Source organism: Spinacia oleracea, chromosome 5 (genome assembly GCF_020520425.1).
Source record: "Spinacia oleracea cultivar Varoflay chromosome 5, BTI_SOV_V1, whole genome shotgun sequence".
Taxonomy (NCBI): domain Eukaryota; kingdom Viridiplantae; phylum Streptophyta; class Magnoliopsida; order Caryophyllales; family Amaranthaceae; genus Spinacia; species Spinacia oleracea.
The window spans coordinates 76,368,988-76,376,694 of record NC_079491.1 but is presented as its reverse complement, the minus strand read 5'-3'; the positions used below and the strand labels follow the sequence as shown (position 1 = coordinate 76,376,694).

Sequence of the window (7,707 nt, the reverse complement as noted above, 5' to 3'; positions counted from 1 at the left end):
GCTCCATTGCATAGATCGAACCCTTGCCATCCTCACCTTTGCTCTTGCAATCATAGTTCCTTGTTCCTACGTGCCATGCTTGGTAGTTTTGCACGACATCCTCTATGATCTCCTCTATTTGCTCCTCCGTCTTGTTCATTATAGGACCACCCGCCCCCGCATCAAGACTTGTTTTGGAGGTTGGGCTCAATCCCAAGTAGAAAGTTTGGAGGAGGAGCCATTTAGGAATCCCGTGGTGAGGGCACTCCCTTTGATATTCCTTAAACCGATCCCATGCCTCAAAAAGAGACTCATCCCGCTTTTGCTCAAAAGATTGGATCTTATGACGGTACTCCGTCGTCTTCCCGTGTGAATAGAACTTGCTCAAGAACGCACTTGTCACTTCATTCCAAGTCCGAAGTGAGTTTGGCTTGACCTCCTTGTCAAGCCAATCACTAGCACGCCCTAAGAGGGAGAAGCGGAATAGAGTCAACCTTATGTAATCGGAAATCACTCCATTGTGCTTAATGGTATCACAATAGTGCTCAAATTGTTTCAAGTGTTCATGCGGTGATTCGCTACTCTTTCCGCAAAATGGATGACTTTGCACCAAATTAATCAATGCGGGCTTTATTTCAAAATTGTTTGCATTAGTAGCGGCACTTGAATGCCGCAAGTCGCCTCAAAGGCTCCCGGAATCCCTAGGTTCTTGATCGGAAGAGCCATTCTCTCAATGGTTGGACTAGTTGACTCGTGATCCGTAGCTTCACTCAAAGGTTCGAATCTATTGTAGCTCGACGAACGGGTCCGGATACGCCTCAAGCTTCGCAAAGTCCTCTCTAGCTCTAGGTCGAGAGGGTAGAGAGGCCTATGACGAGTTCGACCCCTATCTTGCATACAAAACTCAAACAAACCGTGAGCAATGCAAAGGAAAAACTAAAGCAAGAATGAAATATTTTTGGATTTTTCTTTATGGTTAAACTAGACTCAACTTAACTCAAAAACAACAACTGTTCCCCGGCAACGGCGCCATTTTGATAGACGGTATTTTCCGCGTCGTTAAACGAAACATACCCTATCAAACAAAATTTATAAACACCTCGCTACCAACTATATGAGTTATAGTGGAAGTTCGGGGTCGTCCCAAGGAACCGGAGTGTAATGAGCCACTTAGTTAAGCTAGCTTAGAAACGAGATTGAAGTTTGATTATCAACTACAAAGCTATGCTACCAAACGAGATTTTAAATAAGGAAAGCGTTAGGGAGTTGGGGATAAACTTAGGGTAATTGGGGAAGGACGAAGGCTAACACACATTGATGATGCAACGACTTGACAAATAGGGGAAAAGCAACGAATGACGTGCTCACCACCTCTCGGATAGAACGCGCTTAGTTCTCTAATCTAGGAAGAGCTCTCGCATGATCCTAAAACTAAATAACTAGCAATTGAAATCAACTCTTCACATGCAACATCTAAATTCACAATCTCTTGCCAAATCAAAATGAAGCACTCCAATCAATCCTAGTTGAACTAGCATTTCCAACTACCAATTCACTAGTCATGAGATTCCTAGCATCAAATCAAATTTAATTAATAATCATGATTGTCCTTCAATTTCCCCCAATTCAATCCCTAGTTTCACCCCTATCCCTAACTAGAAACTACTCACAATTCATAGTTCTAACTAAGGAAATCAAAGATTGAAGGCAATTAAACATTGAATTGGAAAATTGAATTAAAAGAATCAAAAACTAAGATTCAAGTAGACATTCAACTAAGAAATATGAGAAGAAGAAATTCAAAGCAATTAATATCATCAAACACTAAAACATTTAAGAGATTCAAGAAGAGAAGTAAAGCATTAAGAATTGAATTCAAAACATAAAAGAAATTGAGAGTTTAGAGAATTACAAATGAAGCTTCCTCCAATTGATGAGTTTCTCTCTCCTCCAAAGCACAAAACTAAGAACTAAGCTCTCTAGAATTTCTAAAAACTAAATTTGATATTCTAAAATTGGATTCTCTAAAATAAAAATCAATAAAGCTATTTATATGTTTCTCCAAATAGAAACTTAAAATTCAAATAAACCCAGCCCGCGTCGACGTTCGGTCGCACAGACCCTCTATGCGATCGAACAGAGTGAAATCGTGTGGGCACACATTATTTTTGTGCGAGCAAACAGAGTGAAGAATATCTTCCTTCGTCAAGTTCGACCGCACGAAATTTCCGTGCGATCGCACGGACCTGCCTTAGACAAATTCTTCAAAATCTTCTGTGTGGTCGCACAACAACTTCATGTAGGCGCACAAATTCTTGTGCGGGCGAGTGATTTTCTGTGCGATCGAATCCAAAATCTGGGGACATTGTGGTTAGAAATTCCATTTTGCGCGGTCCTTGAACAGAACACGATCGCACAGGGACTCCTTTGTGCGATCGAACAAGAAAGACGTTCGACCGCACAGCTCTGCTTCTTCAGTCCACCTTTTCTTCACTGTTCAGGCGCACAAGACCATGATCGGTCGCACAGCTCTGCTTTTTGCTCCAATCTACTTGGTTTTCCACCATTTTCCACAAGATTCACATATAATGCACATGACGGAAAGAAAACATAAAATGCTATGAAAAACTATATAAACTAAGAAATCATAATAAAATTAATACGAAAACCTAAGCTAGGAGCGACATAAATGCGGATCATCACATTTCTCACCATTTTGCATATTCAATCACAATCAAAGAGCACAATAACACTAAGCTTCACTATCACTTCTAAGGGTGAAAATAAAACAAAGGCTAATGGCTTGTAATGAGCTAATAAGAAATGAATGGATAAGGCTCAAATGGCTAGCAAGGGGGCAAATGCAAACAAAATACAAGAGAAAAAAAATGATGTCCTAATCTATAAAAAGAAAATAGTCACCGAAAGAAATGCCTCCATCGTTCCCTAAAGTAGCTCGGTCGCAGTCTCGGGAAGGAGAATCGTCAAGTTCTAGATATAAGAGAGTCCATGCCAAGGATCCATGACACTCATTTAATGTGTTTGTGAAATAGGCTAGAAAGAACAAAATCCTCACACATAGGTAGCAAATAATATCCTCTCCGGTTTCAAATCACTAAAGAGAGCGACACCGTCTTACCACAACCAAGAGTTCAAGAATTGTGCTCTCCAAAGTTCTACTGACTACCTTTACACTCAAATCCTAGACTTGAAAAAAGACATTCAAAACCGTGCACGCCTCTACCAATTAGGAATAAAATCATTCTAACCTACAAGTTCCAATTTTATTATACCCGAATCAAGAATAAATCCTAAAAAGACTAGAAAAACTTGCCTTGACTAAGATCAAAAAGGAAAAAGAAAAAGGACAAAGGAAAAGGAAAAAAAAGATAAGAAAAAGAATAGAAAAAGAAATGAAAAGAAAATAAAGAAAGAAAAAGGAAAGAAAAAGGAAAAGAAAGAAAATCAATGAAACAAATCAAGAAATATGCACAAAAGCATGCAATCTATCACATGGAGATTATATTAGCAACCATACAATAAAATCTCCCCCCCCCCCCCCAAGCTCGAATTAGGCCATGTCCCCAAGGCCTAAAACGAAACAAGGAGGGGCACAACTGCCCATCCAACCTATGCCCCCCGATCCCAAATAATGCAAGAGAGTTAGAAGGATATTACCGGGAATGTCGTGGGAGAAAGTCCCGCAAAGAACCGAAATAACGAATGAACTCACCATAAGAATTACCGGGCATGGCAATGGTGGATAAAAAGATTTCCACATCAAGAAAGCACGAGACGCACAAACTCAAAAGGAAAGAAAAATTAGTATACAAGGCCCAAGTGGAAAAAACCACGGGTTGCCTCCCGAGAAGCACTTCTTTTACGTCATTAGTTTAACGGCTTTTATATGTAGTAAGTACCCCAACAATTATCGCAATAGTTTGTCTAATACAATGGAAAACATATCTAAGAACATCAAATAGGAAAGAGTCGCTTGAGAAGCATGCACAAAGTTGAATGCAACTCTATTCCTATGGGGGGTGGGGTGCGGAAAAGAAGAAAAATCAAAGGGAGAAATAAGAAAATAAGAAGAAGAATCAAAAGGAGAAAGAGAAAAAGGAAAAAGAGAAGGCTCATGCTCCTCAACAAACTCTTTTTGGTTGGCAAGCGAACTTATTTCCTCAAAATTGTTCGAATGGGGCATTTGGGGATGAATGGAGGGGGGAGAATCCTCTAGTGGTGGAGCTCGGAGAAAATAAGGAAGAGAGATGGGAAATTAAGGATAAATGTCGAGTTTCTTGATTTGGAAAGAGGAATTAGAGTGAGGAGTAGGAATAATGGATTCACAAGCAACTCCACTCACATCACAAGAGATAGAAGAACTATCAACCAAGGACCTTCACTCAAATTCACATCATCAATTTCATTATTATTCTCGGTTCATCAAATACCACCAAATTGGGTGCATCATACTCAATGACATCCTCAAAAGAGCTATCATATCCCAAATGAACCAAATCTTTCTTAAAATCCAATGGGCAATCATCAATGGGGTGAGAGTCGATCACTTTCGCTTAAGGGAGGAGAGGTGGGAGAAAAAGGAAGAACCTCAAAGGTCTACACCTCACCCTTCTCAACATCATTCCCTTCACTAATTCGATCTTCATCCTTAGCATAATATGAATTATAACCATCATCATCATCAATAACATTGTAACACATAAATTGATTAATGGGTCGGCCAATGTCATCGATTTGAGATTTAGGAGATTCCGGACAAGATTTTGAAAATTCACAATGCAAGGATTTTTGAAAATGAACATGGGGGGAACAGTTATCATCAAGCTTATGATAATTAACATTAGGGACATGATGAAAATCATTGACATTCATGCAACGATGCGAAAAATCATGAGAGTAAGCATGAGTGCCATAATATGTAACTCTAGAAACCACAAAAAGAAATACATGCATATATGATTCTACTCCCCATCAATGCAAGTGCAAATGATATATCATCATAGGGTCATTAAGGCAAAGGCCATGACCAAAAGACACAAAGCACGTAGTCAGCAATAGCTGAGTACTTACAAGAATAGAGTGAAAACAAAACTATAAACATGCATCACTCACTAAGTACTAATCAACATGCAAAAGCCATTTAATAATAACAAGTAAATCATGAATACAAGACTCGACGCTTGACTCGACTCTTGACTCACAATTTAATTAGAATAAGATTCGAACGGGCCAAAAGAATATTCCATAAAGGAAGGGCGATGGGAGCCAACCATACACCAAATAATAAATAACAATATCGGGCCATACCGAGTGTCGCGCCATACCGACGGAATTCCTGCGCATAATATAAATGAAACAACGTCTTGTATCATTAGTAGGAGATCAAGATTTCCGGCAAGTCTCCCCCCATTGTTCATACTCGAGGTATATACGTTCCAAGAGTTTTGAAGCTTGTTCTGGTTGCACTTTACGTTTATTAATATTTTATTAAAGGTGAACTCAAGACTCAACGACATACACACGTACAATTAATAAACAACAACCAAAACAACCTTATTTTAATGCTTTAGGACTTGTGATCAACAAAGTAAGACACTTGTGAAATTACTACCAGGTTCCTTCTCACAAAAGTGAGATTCCACATCATGCCCATTAACATGAGGGTTGTTCCCTTGCACGACAAATCCTAATTCATTTCATATAACATTCCCAACTGAACCCTACATGTGCGGTGGCTTACGTGAGCTAACCCTTCACATGTGGTAAAAATAATTAGTACAACGTGGTACGAATAATTGGCTCAAAATATGCTAGACATCCCGTACAATAGCATAATAATAAATAATCCATCCCTTGCATGTGAAAACAAACCATACATGCATAAATATTGAACAACATGATTGACAATGAAATCCATATACTCATAATAATTCCAACATGCTTGTTCAACCAATAATTCAATAAATCCAACATAATACTTCACATGATCGTTCACCAAGATATACATGAATCCACATAATATAATTCACATCAACAACAATCATGTAATTCTCTTGACAAATGGTGTGGTCGCCCTAGACTTGTACGTACCTTGAATACCTAAGTGTAGGGGCCACTTTGCAATAACGAGTACTCACTTAGAAATCACCTCCTATCATCAAAATAATGAAACTTAAATTATTTCCATGTTCATTAAATTTCCAGCAACATTATAAAATCTTAAACCTTGTTTAAAATTTAGAATTCAATTGTTCTTTAATAAAATAGTCGTATCAATTTGCAAAACTAATCCCTAGTATGAAAACATACTTTTTCCGCCTTTAAAATGAATAAAAATCAACACTTTAAGCCTTTATATAAATCTGAAAATATAATTGATTATCATAATTAAAATCATCACCTAATTATGCTAATTAATTGACTCATTAGGTCTAGGTTAAAACCCTAGCTTGAAAATCCCAATAAAACCAATTTAACATTCATAAAAATCAATTCTTTATTAAATAAACGAATCTGAAAATTCATGCTTTAATAATTAAAACAAGCCTAAAGAATCACAACACATAAATCCTCAAAGTACGGTGTTCATAACCGATTCCCAACATTTTAATTATTCAAAACAATAATAGTATTATAATTTAAAATACGGAATTGAAATAGAATAGGCAAGGAAGAAAAGAATTATACCAATCCGGCCTATAGCACGGAACAACCACGAATTAATGTGATTGGGCGAAAGAATTGAACACACGAACAAAAACAACACACACACACACACGTTTCGTGTGTGCGCGCGCGAGCGGGGTCGAAGGGCAGGCACAACAGGAGCAGCTGGCGCGCGGGACAAGAGGGCAAGGGCGCGCGGGCGCTGGGCGCGCGAGAGATGAGAGTGAGAGAGCAAGTGCTGGGCGCGAGCACGAGGCACGCAGCAGCAACAATAGCAGCAGCAACACGCGCACAACAGCACGCAAGGGAAGGCGGGTTGTGCGGTGCGCGAGAGGGAGTGGGCGAGAGCAAGGGGCAAGCGACGGGAGAGCACGAAGGCACGCATCACTCGAAGGCCGAGTGTGGTGCTGGGCGTGCGGGGCTGCCGAGCAAGAGAGAGAGGAGAGGGAGAAGGAGTGTGGGGCAAGAAAAGAAAAAGAGGGTTTATGAAAAATAAGGGGATCATTTAAGGAGGGGAGTCCTATTTATAGGCTCCCAATTTCTAATGGGCTAGGCTTAGGAGATTAGTATTGGGCTTAGGGAATGAAATGATTGGGCTAGCTTAGAGCTTTGAATGAAATTCTTTTGATTGGGCTCATTTAATAAACGAATTGGACTTTTCATTTAAAACCCAAACCTTTTAAAATTATTTGCGACCCATTAAATTTCCCGACCCGTGTTTCGTAATTAATTAAAATAATAAATATTCTAATTAATTGAAATACATTTGAATAAGGAAAATTTGGTAATATTAATCCAACCTTTGGCCGGTTTTCTTTTATTAATCCCACCTACGACATATTTTTTAATAATCCCACCTTTACTACCCAACGACTTTTATTGGGCTTAAGTGACCGATAACTGGTGAAAAAATCATCGAGATGGTGATGAATTGATGATGATGACTGAATACATCTAGAGAGAGTACTTCCACGTAGGGATATATTACCGCCGACAATAGGTTTATGACGTGTTGGGCCCAATAAAAGACGTTGGGTGGTA

At 39.0% G+C, this 7,707-nt stretch overlaps 1 non-coding gene across 1 annotated transcript; it reads left to right on the top strand.

Annotated features, from left to right (window-relative positions):
• The first annotated feature begins 227 nt into the window (after positions 1-227).
• On the top strand, positions 228-330 carry LOC130462191 (small nucleolar RNA R71). The gene has a single exon (XR_008922318.1). It is a non-coding gene; the product is annotated as a small nucleolar RNA R71 (small nucleolar RNA).
• Positions 331-7,707: the final 7,377 nt, after the last annotated feature.